The sequence below is a fragment of the Staurois parvus genome, unplaced genomic scaffold, assembly GCF_062004578.1.
Source record: "Staurois parvus isolate SC_StPar_1 unplaced genomic scaffold, SC_StPar_1.0 ptg000001l, whole genome shotgun sequence".
NCBI lineage: Eukaryota > Metazoa > Chordata > Amphibia > Anura > Ranidae > Staurois > Staurois parvus.
In genome coordinates this window covers 4,201,511-4,215,433 of record NW_028317797.1, presented here as the reverse complement: position 1 = coordinate 4,215,433, position 13,923 = coordinate 4,201,511, and the positions used below count along the sequence as shown (strand labels likewise).

The window sequence follows — 13,923 nt, the reverse complement described above, 5'->3', positions numbered from 1 at the left end:
TTGAGGGGCTGCTAGTTCCTCGCCCATAAAGGGCTGTTGCTACTGATCCACAAAGGCTGATGGCTTTCAAGGAAAAGAACAGTCCAGGATTTTTTTCTGTACATAGAAAGGAAGTTGTCCCCCCTTCATTGATTCATTCCAAACTGGACATCATATAATCCCTATTTCCCTATCCAAGTTATTTCCCTAATAAAATAACAAAACCAAAACGGACTGTTCCCTGGATGTAGATGAAAGTGTGAAAAATACCTGTTGCCTGGCAGTGCAGAGCTTAGGGGCACCCAAAACAGCGGCCCTCGCGAGGGTAGTGCTACATATGTGAACCTACCTTGCTGTTTCCAATGCAAAGCTTGCTAGCTGGAGAGCATAGCAGTGTGCAAACGTTTCAATATGAAGTCCCGGGACTTTAGGGCAATAGTATTTAGTAAGAGTATATTGGCTTGATGGATAAGCATTTGGTGAAGAAACCGCATAGTGAAGAGTAATGTTTGCACTGTATTGGCACAATACATGTGAGCACAATCAGTTATCAGTACATTATGGTGTGTTTTAGCATGTATTCCGTTATATAGTTTTGTTTTTCTCCTTTTTTTATACAGTGTAACTTCTGGAGAGGAAGAGCACACTGTAAACGGAAGAAAACATGGACACCAGGTTTGCGATAAAAAAGCTTTATTTGACCCTCACATGCATTAAGGGTCATACGATTTGGTGAGAATTTAAAAGAAAGAATAGGACTGATGATATGGGACTGTATTATTGAGTTAATATTGAAGCTCTGGTTTACCTAAAATTACTGTTAAGATACCCGCCGGGGGTGGGCAAAGTAGTTCCAGCTGCAGGGGTAATTGTATAGTTTCACCTGCGTTTCGAATATCAGTCTAATAATTCAATACGAATGCAATCTGTCATCACCAATCAGCATGCAATGTGTATGGATTATGCTCATCTATGCCTCGTCCATTTGAATATGGTAGCAGGTCTGAGCATTGCTACCTCTAACACTACAACTCCGTTGTATGTTTTATTCTGGTAATAAAAGAAACAAAAATGAATTGTCTGCAATAATAACAACAAGGTTGTAGATGAAAGCCAAGAAGTTTATGAGGTCTCGTAAAGTCAGAGAGATAACACATAAAAGATAAATAATATCATTAGTTGAACTTTAAATTCATACTGGTGAAGATATTTACACCTTGAGGAGGAAAGGGAATTTTTTTTTATATTTTATTGCCTTAGATACAGATGTAATTTTACTTGTACTTGTGCAGTGAGTTGACACTTCGCGAGAGAGACAGGAAAATGCATATTTAAAGTCTCGGCATCTGAAAATGCAAATAATAAATGTTTATTTATCACCATCTCCAACCTGAATAATAATATGAATTATTTTAGGTTAATTAGCATTATATTTACATTATATCTACATAGCAAGTCCTTTCCATGCACATCTCACCTAAATTTGACTTAGCTATTAGTATTTCTTAAGCAGGAAAGGGTGCCCAGGGAAAAGCAAGCAACATATCTTCAGACAGCTGTTTTGACGTACGTGGAATTTTAAGACACCCTGTAAAGACATAAAGTTTATCAATAGCGTAATATATTCAGGGACATATTTATTTTAGGCTATAGCAAATATATAACATTTGGAAGCCTAGTTAATGTGCAAAATGTAAAGAGATGCTAAATTATGGAGCGCAAACATGACTCGTGATTGCGTACTACAGATAGTTTTCAAAGTCCTTTGGGGAAGAATTTACTACTTGGCGAATGACTAATCCAAGGAAACCCATAAGAGTTCTTTCGAATACCTGAGTTAAAATCCTCAGATGGAAGCTGCTCTTCTCTGATTTTCATACTGTATAATAATAATTCCATGATAATAAAGCTGAACTTATTCAGCTTCACTGCAAGTAAAGCTGAAAAATGTGCAGCTTCACTTGAAGTGATGCCTTAATTTGGTAGCAGAATCTATGGACGAATTAATCAATTTACCTGAGTTAACTCTGGTAAAGTGGTTCAAAGAACAATTTATCATTCTACTCTGATCACCTGGCAGGATGCTGCTTTTTAAAGTAATTTTGTGCTTTGCTCATGCAGGGCAAAACAATATGTTTAGTTTAATTTTTCCCTCCACATCAGCACATACATACCTTTTTTTTCACTCCCAGCACCTTAACTGTTTGGAAAGGGGAACTGTGTAAGCCATATGGCATTAGGAATTGGCCTAACATTGTTACATGGAGTGGGTCACATGCTCCTCCATACCTAGTATTTCCCTTGGTTCTCAATGCTGGACTGGTGGGAGAACAAGGAAATTAAAGTTTATGCTGCTAGGGAATAAGCATATACAGGTGAAACTCCAAAAATTAGAATAAGTTCATTTATTTCAGTAATGCAACTTACAAGGTGAAACTAATATATGAGATAGACTCATTACATGCAAAGCAAGATAGTTCAAGCCGTGATTTGTCATAACTGTGATGATTATGGCTTACAGCTCACCCCTACTGACCTCGGGCCCACGGGCAGTGCCTGAGTTTCTAAATGGTTAGTCCGCCCCTGCTTGTGATTGGAATAGCAGCGGGAAAGTATCATTTTGACAGCTGGTTCTGGTGGTAAAGTGTCTACATTGCAAAGCATTGCTCGTTGTGATCGATGTGGATCTACATCCCTGGTCAATGTGACTGATGTGATATCAAGGGACATTGTTCATTTTTTGTTAAAGCTGAATACCATCTGTATAGTGCATTACATTGGTCCAGCTTGGCACGATGAAGGTATGCATATCTCATACCTGATGGGCGCTGAAGAAGTTGTGGATCACTGCAGTAGTCTGTGCTGCTACAGTGATAGCTGCATTCATCCAGCTCCTGCCTAGGTTCTGTGCGAGAGGGACAAGATGCCTTGCTGGGGGGAACTTGTACATCCTTTTTGCAAGGTATCCTTCCTCTCCTACAGGCATGCTGCCTCATATTGTTCAGGGGGGCATATGATCACTTTCCCCCCCTCTTTCCTGAGCACAGAGGCTGTATGCCTGTATAAAGGTCTGTTTTGTAGGGGAGCTGTCATTTGTAATGGGAGAAGTGGCTGGCTGGCATAATCATAGCAGCAGGTCTACATTGCCAGGCTGTGCATATTTCGAATGACATGGATCTACATTGCTGAATGGTGTGATTGACATTGGCTTTACATCAGGAGGCCTTATTTATCGTGAAGCTGAACTGAAAGGTTCCTTCCTGCAGGGCTTCATACCTTTGGGGGACAGGACATGGGGATTTTGCCCCCCCCCTTACAAAACATTCTCTCAATGTAGAGCATGTGGCCTTATATGGTTGGGGGGGGGGGGGGCACATTGCTCACTAACCTCCCCCCTTTTACTTTCCAGCAAGCCAGGCTGAATGCCTGGATAAGGGTATCACTGAGCACCTGAATAGTCTGAGGTGCAACATGGTGGTGTTGGATGGACTGAAACATGATAACCCAGAGGTATTCTAATGGATTTAGGTCAGGCGAGCATGGGGGCCAATCAATTATATCAATTCCTTCCTCCAGGAACTGCCTGCGCACTCTTGCCACATGAAGTCGGACATTGTTGTGCTGTCCTAGAGTAACTGCCTGTCTCCTGGAATCTCCTGCATGCTCTTGAGACTGTTTTGGGAGATACAGAAAACCTTCTGGAAATGGAACGTATTGATGTGCCATCCTGGAGGAGTTGGACTGCCTGTGCAACATCTGTAGGGTCCAGGTATCACCTCATGCTACCAGTAGTGACACTGACCCTAGCCAGATGCAAAACTAGTAAAAAACAGTCAGAAAATATGAGTCAGGAAAAAATGTCAATGGCCTCCACCTGTAAAACCATTCCTGTTTTGGGGGTTGTCTCATTGTTGCCCATCTAGTGCACCTGTTGTTAATTTCATTAACACCAAAACAGCTGACACTGATTAACAACCGCCTCTGCTACTTAACTGACCAGATCAATATCCCAGGAGTTTAATGGACGCGATGCTATACTCTGATTAAAAAGTGTTCCTTTAAATTGTTTAAGCTATGTATAATTGGGACGGTTGCCTTTTTTAGTAGTTGAAATTGCTGCACGGACACAATGCGCGCCTTCAGCTGCTATTGTGCTGTGCTGTGCTTCTGGTGTGTCCATGTACCTTCACGGAGGAATGCACTGGGTATACCTGCAATATATGTTCCAACATGGAGGTTCTCATAGGTTAGCGCTAAGTCCAGGGGCGGACTGACCATTTGGAAACTCGGGCACTGCCTGAGTGCCCGGGGTCAGTAGGGAGCCCCATGAGATGCCCCTGGTACCTTTTTCATAGGCTTTTTTGAGTTTGGGCAAGGACACAGGGGCCCCATGATCCCCTATTGTCCGGGGGCCCCATGAGTTGTAAGTCCGCCCCTGATCACAAATGATAAGTTTGATCAATGATATCACCCAGGATCCCAACCAACTTGTTTACACTTTCAAACAGAAGCCAGCAGGGATCTGTCATTTAGAGGTAGTAGTGATACTGCTGCTAAATGACAGGCTTTCATATAAATCAAGTATGACCAGATTGTTCGCTGAGCTACAAACAGGTTGGCTTAAGGTCAAACTTATGTTCAACCCAAAGCTCATCCATTCTTGTAGGCATGGTTATAATTCTGCAGCACAACAAAAAGCCATACTAGATGAATGTAAAAAGTGTGTATTGCCTTCTTCATTTGTATGTCACTTTTTAGCACTATCTGTGATATATGATAGCTAAAAGATAAAGAGGTCAATGACTGGCAGGTATAGATAGCATGGTAAAAAAACCCCTATAAATTAGACATTAAGGATTATCTGCTGTTTTGGTGCAAGATCATGTCCTAAGTGAATCTTTCCTGCTCGGAGGTTTAAAAAAGACTGCTCTAAGTTAGTGTGCTTCTGTGAGAAGTGGTACATTTAGCAGCAATATTGCTATCACCTTAATTAGATAACATGACCCATCAGCATGGGGACGGTACCTTGCCAGGGGATATCAGGTTTGATGACTATAGCAGTCTGCAGTGGGGCTTATCAAAATCCCCCTACTTGTTTACAAGAAAAAAATATTAGTAGCAAATAAACAGACAATTTTTAACTCCTTTTTTAAAGACTTAATTTTAAGTCCTTTTTTAAAAAAAAAAAAATTCCATGATATAAATTCATTGTCAGTTACATTGTACAGTATTGAATATCTTTGGCAATCACAATAAACTATGTCCGCTGTGCAGCCAAAAGGAAAAAAAACTTCCAATGCAATTGATTGCATTACCCATTTTCTGCGAATCACAACTTCTAGTACCCGTCACTAAATGTAAACAAAGGTCCGGAACTCCCTTGTGACTCCAAGTATGATCTTTTTTTCCTCTGATTTTTATTATGTCCCTCTAGCTTTAGCCTGGGCTCACACTTGTGCGGTGCAACATACCGCATGTGATTCGCACAGGAATCGCACCACATTCTTGTGCAAATCACATGCGAATTCTGTGCGGTGCGATTTGAGCTATACATTTTGTATGGCTCAAATCACACCAAAAAGGTGCAGGATCATTTTTTTGGTCCGCACTAGAACACCCATGCGATCTGATTCTGCACATCGCACTGTGTTTTGCGAACTGATTTTGGGGTGTTGTTAACCTAAAATATACACCCACAGTGGTTCATGTGAACAGGGTGTGATTATGATGCGGTGCGGAAATCGCACAGAAACCGGTGCAAATTTTGCACCGCATCAGTGTGAACCCAGGTTTAGACAGCTTGGTCATCAATATAGCTTCTTCCAGAATATCAGACATGCTTGTGCAGTTTCTCCTCAATCTCAAATATTGTCACAGAGATGTTAGCTACCATTTAAAAGGTGACAGCTTGTCTGTAAAATAAAACTATTATAGTCTACCGCTTTTATGTAAGTTAAATAAAATTGTTTATAAAAATGTTCAGATCCAAAAAGTTAACTTCCTCATACCTACACTGTGTGCACAATATATCAGGCAAGTGAGTTTTTTTTATGCATATTGTCCAACTCCAAGCTGTATAAACTTGAATGCTTATTGGATTTAGGCATATCAGGTGATGTGTATTTGTGTAATGAGGGAGTGTGTGGCCAAGGAGACCGACACCCTATATCAAGGTGTGCATAATTATTAGGCAGCTTCTTTTCCTCAGTTAAAATGGGCCAAAAAAGAGATTTAACTGACTCTGAAAAGTCAAAAATTGTAAAAAGTCTTTTAGAGGGATGCAGCACTCTTGAAAAAATATTTTGTGGTGTGATCACAGAACCATCAAAGGTTTTGTTGCAAATAGTCAACAGGGTGGCAAGAAACAATTCCGTATCAACTATCACAGTCCCGCTATAAGTCGCTGATCACCACCATCACTAGTATAATATATAAATAAATAAAAATTCCAGTATATATACCATAGTTTGTAGACGCTATAACTTTCATGCAAACCAATTAATATACACTTATTGGAAATATTTTTACAAAGACATGTAGAATACATTTTGGCCTAAATTTATGAAGAAATTAGATATTTTAAAATTTTTATTGGATATGTTTTATAGGAAAAAGGTAAAAAATATACTTTATAATAAAAAACCCAGTGGTGATCAAATACCTCCAAAAGAAAGCTCTATTTGTGTTACAAATTATACACATTTAATTTGCGTACAGTGTTGTATGAGCATGCAATTGTCAGTTAAAGTAGTGCAGTGTTGCAAAGCAAAAAGATGGCCTGGTCATGAAGAGTGGTAAATCTTCTGGAGAGCAACTGGTTAACTTTCAAGGTGGAATTTCATATTTTTTTTTTTTTGCCAAACAATATGTTTTCATGTACATAAATAGGTAATGAGATATATTTCTATGCCAACTAGCGTTGGCGTAGTAATATTGGAGTTTGAGCACCTTTTTTATTTAAATAGCATAGACATGTCTCTGGATTGCGTACACTATAGAGGGATGTACTTTGTTCATATTTCATGTCTGAGGTTTACAACCACTTTAACATCCCATTATTTCAGGTTATGGGGCACATGTACACACTTCCCTAGCTCACACACAATGCAAAGTTTGATTGCCAAATGTTATGTCCAAGTGCTTTGACATACTGAATGGGGAACGTGCCATAGAGCAAGTACTGACCACAGAGTATGGTTGTCATTGGATTACAATCTTTGAAGGGGCTGAATAAACATAAGCAGGCAAGATACGGTAAATAAAGGCATTTTTTTTCAGATATAGAGTTATTTTGGGGTTTTACTGTTAATACAGGTTTACTTTAAAGGGAACTTATTAGAGTTACTCCGTTCAGTGTAGGAGGCTGTTATTGCTATAAATATTTCTTATACTGGGATAAAGCCGAGCTGTGTAGTATTAAGAGAAGTGATGTGCTTTCCCCATCCTTTGTACTGCTTTTAAAAGACATTTAGTGGCAGCCTACTGCCCGGTACAGGTATCTTAGCTGTGGCAGATGACAGCTATTATATCATCAACGTGCAATGCACACAACACTTTTCTAGAACTGCACCACAACGTTTTGCAGATTCTTTGAATATGTGGGCTCTGTTAGCCAAGCAAAGAGGTTCTAAACTTGCAGTATGAAGTTGATTCTTTCACTGAAGGTTTTACAATAGAACAGAGATTTACCATTATGCTCATGGGGACATTGCCTATTTCGTTATTAATGTTGGCCTCACAAATATCTAATAAAGTCTCTAATATCCTGGTTATTTTGGTTACCTTAGCTGACTATAGGAATTTCATTGTAAGCTGAGCATATAGACAAGTCAGCCCACTAATCTCCTTTCAGGAATGTGTGAACTGACCAAGTCCCTAAAACGTCATATTGTTGCTTACGAGGGGAGTTGAGTGGGAGCTGTCCATTCCTTACACATAAGTTTATATACTACAGTTCTAGCTTTAAACATTCAGTCTCAAACCAGAGCTTGCAATCATGCATTGCGTCTAAACATGGTCGGTCATGCTGCAAAAAGCGGCCGGGGACTCCATGGCGAAACAGCATCTTTAGTTAAGTATTGTTATATTTTCTAATATTATCTTAATCTGTCATTACTTTTAATAAATGTTATACTTATAAGTATTTGTGTGATCTCTCTTTATAGATATTGAATACAACCCCAAAAACCGTAAGCAAACCATGATGGAACATATGCACAAGAACACCTATTGGAGAGCAGAAGAAACTTTTGCAGCACAGACAACATGCTGTTAACTGTTTCTGGCCATTTGACTAAGGGTAGTTCAAGTCTTTATCATCTTAGCTCTATATAGATCTACCCTGACAGATAGCAGGAGAAGCAAAAAAACAGACTGAGTTAATGCTGATATGTTGACGTTACTTTGTTGTTGTCAAACTCTCTGAATTCTCTACTGTTCTTTATATAGAACCAAAAGCGTTGGTATTTAGCATGAGCAGTATCCTTTCCAAAAAGCTGGTGGTTTCTTCTGCATACAGTGCATCTATCTCTATTTTAGCAGGAAAGTTTTAATTTTGTGTACTAAAGAGGGCAGGGCATAGAAAATGGGTGTTAAATTGGCCAAATATTGATAAATTTTGGTCATTGTTGAGTGGATTAATATTGCACTTTTGCATTTTCTATGCATTGATAGTAAACGAAGCCACCTCCTGACAATAAGCTCCTTCTGATAATTAAACTTGTAATTACTGTACATTGACATTCTGGCATTTGACAAATGGAATGACAGCAGCAGTAGAAGGTAAGGCTTAACCTCAACCTGGAGGCCCTATATAGAGCCTGGGCCTAGGTTCTGAAGGGCTACACAAGGATTCATTGTATTTAAAGACTAAATCAGGCATGATGGCCCTTATTTTTACCTGTTTTAAAGATGTATACCCTGCTATGTTCAGTTTAAATGGCAAAAATGTTAAAGGGACTGTACTATGTGCCAATTTCTTTTTTCCCCCGCTAGTTCTGGTAAAAATAGTAAACACACACAGATGACAATTAGTAGAATCACATTTTCATAAAGGACTCCATAAGTGAAAATATGTACAGTAAATCAAGCCATTGTCTTTTTGTGTATTTGAAAGGCCTTGCATTAATTGGAGAGCCCTACTACAAAGAGAAAGAAAATACCCTTCCTTAGTACAATAATTGGGCAAAGGAATTGACAGGAAGCCTTGAAGTTGCCGTCTTGTTATTCCACGTTCCTGTAAAAGACACAGAGAAGCTGCGAGATCGGCTGTGAATATGTTGACATTTCCATGTTTGCAAAACCTGCTAGCTTGATTTGTTGGTCCTACAAAATCGCCAGGGGGATAGGATAAAAATATCTGCAAGATTGTTTGACATGAAAGCAGACTTTGTGAAATGTGCTAGGATTGCTCACCTTGGCATGTGAAGCATTAATAAGTAAGAAAATGCACAGCAGGCAGCAAAAAATGCCATTCAAAATTAAGATGGCTTAAAGTCCCCATGGAAAATGCTATTATCGCATTAGAGCTAATTGACATAGGATGTCTGATTAATAAACTGAGAGGTATAGCTTCTGCAGAATATTTCTTTTTTTTAACAGTATAAGTCACTCAAACATGAAATATTTGTATATAAATGTACTCAGGAGACTTCGCGTCCTGCTGTGTGGTTGAGTTCATCCCTGGATTCAGCTGACAAGTGTGACTTTGGGTAATTCTTTTAGTAGCTGTCACCTTTATCTTCTGCACAACTGTGAATCTTGGAATAATGCAGGCTTGTGTATAACTCAACACACAGGATGATAGGAAGGTCTTGCAGCAGAGAATCATATGACAGGAGACTGCGTTCCCTCCTAGTAACTTATGGGGTACATTTACTGAATCTGTTTGCAAGGTTTTATAAAACGCAAATGAAGGGTAAATTAGGTGGATTTGCTTTCTATTTAGGTACCATTAGAGTGTTTTTGGATTGCACAAGTAATTAACTATCTGATTTTGCTTGAAAATAGCGAAATTCCTTTTTCGTTAAAAAGGAATTCCAGGTATGGATATTTTTTACATAGTTACGTTGGTGCAGTTTGGACCAATGTGACTATGTATATACCACACCTGTAGTATCCTTCTAGAAAGCACTGTAGTAGACACCGCTACTCATGTGATCTCCGTTAGCTTGAACACAGAAGGTTGGCCTATGTAAACTATCCATACCTGGTATTCATCTTCAGGAAAAAAAATAATCCTTGTTAGCTGTATACATTGCATTAACTATAACAATAACCATTGCAAACTCTAGCCTCCTGCTCTTTGGCTAAAACTGACAAGTTAATTCCATTTGCCTTCCTGGGTGTTAGAGAAATGTCTGCTATACAGTGAGGAACAGAAGTATTTGAACACCCTGCGATTTTGCAGGTTCTCCCACTTAGAAATCATGGAAGGGTCTGAAATTCACACTGTAGGTGCATTCCCACTCTGAGAGACAGAATTTAAAAAAAAAATTCAGGAAATCACATTTTATGATTTTTAAAGAATTTATTTGTCTTGTACTGCTCAATATAAGTATTTGAACACCTGAGAAAATCAGTGTTAATATTTGGTACAGAAGCCTTTGTTTGCAATTACAGAGGTCAAACGTTTCCTGTAGTTCTTGACCAGGTTTGCACACACTGCAACAGGGATTTTGGCCCACTCCTCCACACAGATCTCCTCTAGATCTGTCAGGTTTCGGGGGCTGTCGCCGAGCAACACGGAGTTTCAGCTCCCTCCAAAGATGTTCTATTGGATTTTGGTCTGGAGACTGGCTAGGCCACTCCAGAACCTTGATATGCTTCTTACGGAGCCACTCCTTGGTTATCCTGGCTGTGTGCTTTGGGTCGTTGTCATGTTGGAAGACCCAGCCACGACCCATCTTCAATGCTCTGACTGAGGGAAGGAGGTTGTTGCTCAAAATCTCACAATAAATGGCCCCATTCATCCTCTCCTTAATACAGTGCAGTTGTCCTGTCTCCTTCGCAGAAAAGCACCCCCAAAGCATGATGTTACCACCCCCATGCTTCACAGTAGGGATGGTGTTCTTGGGATGCAACTCATCCTTCTTTTTCCTCCAAACACGACGAGTGAAGTTTAGACCAAAAAGTTCTACTTTGGTCTCATCTGACCACATGACTTTCTCCCATGCCTCCTCTGGATCATCCAGATGGTCATTGGCAAACTTCAGACGGGCCTGGACATGTGATGACTTGAGCAAGGGAACCTTCCGTGCAATGCACAAATTGAAACCATGATGTGTAGTGGATGTGTATGGAATATTTTTGAAAAAGATAAGATATCCTTTAGTGTTACTTTTAGGCTCCATACACACTAGCGTTTTTTATAAGCTCCTAGAAGCTATTATTAGTATTTTTTTTCTGCTCCTAAAAACTAAATAGTGTTATCCTCTGTGTCCATGCACACTACTTTAGGCTATTAGCATTCTTTTAGCTTTTGTGTCTAGGAGCAGAAAAAAATAAATTTTGTAAAGTGTTCTGGAGCATTTTCCAAGCAGAAAAAAACACTAAATGCTCCTAAACACTTCTAAAGGCTACTAAACCACAACTAAAACACTGCTAAAAAAACAATATTACCAGCATTTTTTATCCAGTGGTTTTTTAGCTTAAAAAAAAAGCTAGTGAGCATGGAGCCTAAGCCTCCATACACCCTAGCATTTTTTAAGCTCCTAGAAGCTGTTATCAGCATTTTTTATGCTCCTAGAAGCTAAATAGTGTTATTCTATGTTTCCATGCACACTATTTTAGGCTGTTTTTCAAGCTTCGGTGTTTAGGAGCAGATACAAATTTTTTTTGTAGAGTTTTTGAAAGCATTTTTCCAGCAGAAAAAGATGCTGAATGCTCCTAAATGCTCCTAAGTGCTACTAAAACACTCCTAACAGCTTTTTTCTAGCCTTTTCTTTTTTTTCCCTACAGGGACTTTAAAAACACTAATAAAACACTAAAGCTCCTAAATGCTTCTAAATGCTATTAAAACTCTATTACCAGCGATTTTTATCCAGCGTTTTTTTCCAGCTTAAAAACCCCCAAAACACTAGTGTGCATGGAGCCTAAACTCTGATCTTCACCTTTGCCCTAACTCTTTATATATACCAGCAAGACTAACACAGCTAGAAGTTATCATTTGAGTGCAAGTCTGCTTTGGATGATGTTTTGATCTTTATTACATGACAGCACAGTAAGTATTATACCAATAGAACAAAAAACAGTGACCAGTTACATGAAAAGCTGATTGCTAAAACTTGATTAGTTACTATAGATAACTGCTATCCTTGCAAAGTGAGATACAGGCGTACCTTGGTTTACGAACGCCTCAGTTAACGGAATTTTCGGTTTATGAATAAAATTCCATTGAAAATAATGCCTCAGTTTACGAACAGATTAATTGGTTTTCAATGCATTTACTAATTTTTTTTTAATCATGTCCATGTACAGTACTATGCCTTTAAAGTGCAATTTATAAAGAGTTTTGAACAGATAAGACTTTTTTTTACTTTTTTCTGACCTCTGGAACGGATTAATTGATTTTCAATGCATTTATGAACTTTTTTTTAATCATGTCTCTGTAGAGTATTTATGCCTTTAAAGTGCACTGTATAAAGAGTCTTGAACAGATAAAATGCTTTTTTATTACTTTTCTCTGACCTCCGTAACTGATTAATTGGTTTTCAGTGCATTCCTATGGGAAACAGCGTTTCGGTTTACGATTTTTTCGCAATACAAAAAGTCCCGCAGAACGCATTAAATTTATGAACTGAGGTACGCCTGTATTTAATAATAGTATACATTTATATCAATAGTATCTTACAGTATGGCAGATCCGAATACCCATGTTTTGTGAGTAGTGATGGTAGGGTTAATATTAAAGGTGTAAAAAAAAAGCCTGTGCCTCATTGCTCAAATAAACTGTTTATTACTGGCTGAGATCAATATATAACTTTATGGCTGGATTTAAAAGACATCAATGATATAGCCCATTAAATATTTTCTGTTCATAACATTACACTGTAAATGACTCCACAATGAAAATACTACAGCACATTAAGCAGAGATTTCAATTGATTGCCTAACTGCCATAAAAGTAAAATTTAAGGTAGGGATGCTTCAATTCCCCTTAAAGAAATCAGCAGGACTAATACACTTATTCATTGGAATATCTTGGACTAAATTGGCAAAAATATATATATTTTACATTGTTTTCAAATTTAGCTGCATTAGTGCACCAAGCACAAATTAAAACAAATAAAAAAACTTTTTCAAACATCTCTATGAACTTACATGTTTTACAGCTGAACTCCAGGCAAAGAGCACAGAATAAAAACCATTGAAACACAGGTGGGAGCTGTTTTAGTTAATGATTTGTCCATCCAGTCCTGAGATTTACAAAGGTCTGCCAGAAAGCACAGCAATGGAAGGTGATCACAGTCTTTCTCATGTTTAGTTAAAGCTAAATTTCAGGTATGGATTTTCTGCATAGTTACATTGGTACAGCTTAGAAAAATCTGTGTTCAACTACGTCTTTGGAAGGCTGATTCTTGAATGGGAGTGTCTGTGTTAGTCATTCCAATACCGGGCACTTTCATCCCCTTCCTGCCCAGGCCAATTTTCAGCTTTCAGCGCTGTCACACGATAGCTGCGCAGTCATGCAACACTGTACCCATATGAGAATTGTTATCGTTTTTTCACACAAATAGACTCTTCATTTGATGGTATTTAATCACCACTGGGTTTTTTTATTTTTTGCTAAACAAACAAAAAAAAAGACCAAAAATTATGGAAATAAACATTTTTTCTTAGTTTCTGTTATAACATTTTGCAAATAAGTAATTTTTCTTAATCACTGATGTGCTCTGATGAGGCTTCACTGATGTGCACTTAAGAGGCTGCACTGATGTGACCTGA

General features: G+C 38.5%; 1 long non-coding RNA gene across 1 annotated transcript; it reads right to left on the bottom strand.

Moving 5' to 3' along the window:
- Nucleotides 1-719: 719 nt before the first annotated feature.
- On the bottom strand, nucleotides 720-13,497 carry LOC149474749 (uncharacterized). The gene is made up of 3 exons (XR_016306376.1): nucleotides 13,300-13,497; nucleotides 1,457-1,567; nucleotides 720-1,325 (listed from the first exon to the last, which is right to left on the bottom strand). It is a non-coding gene; the product is annotated as an uncharacterized LOC149474749 (long non-coding RNA).
- Between the last annotated feature and the right edge of the window lie 426 nt (nucleotides 13,498-13,923).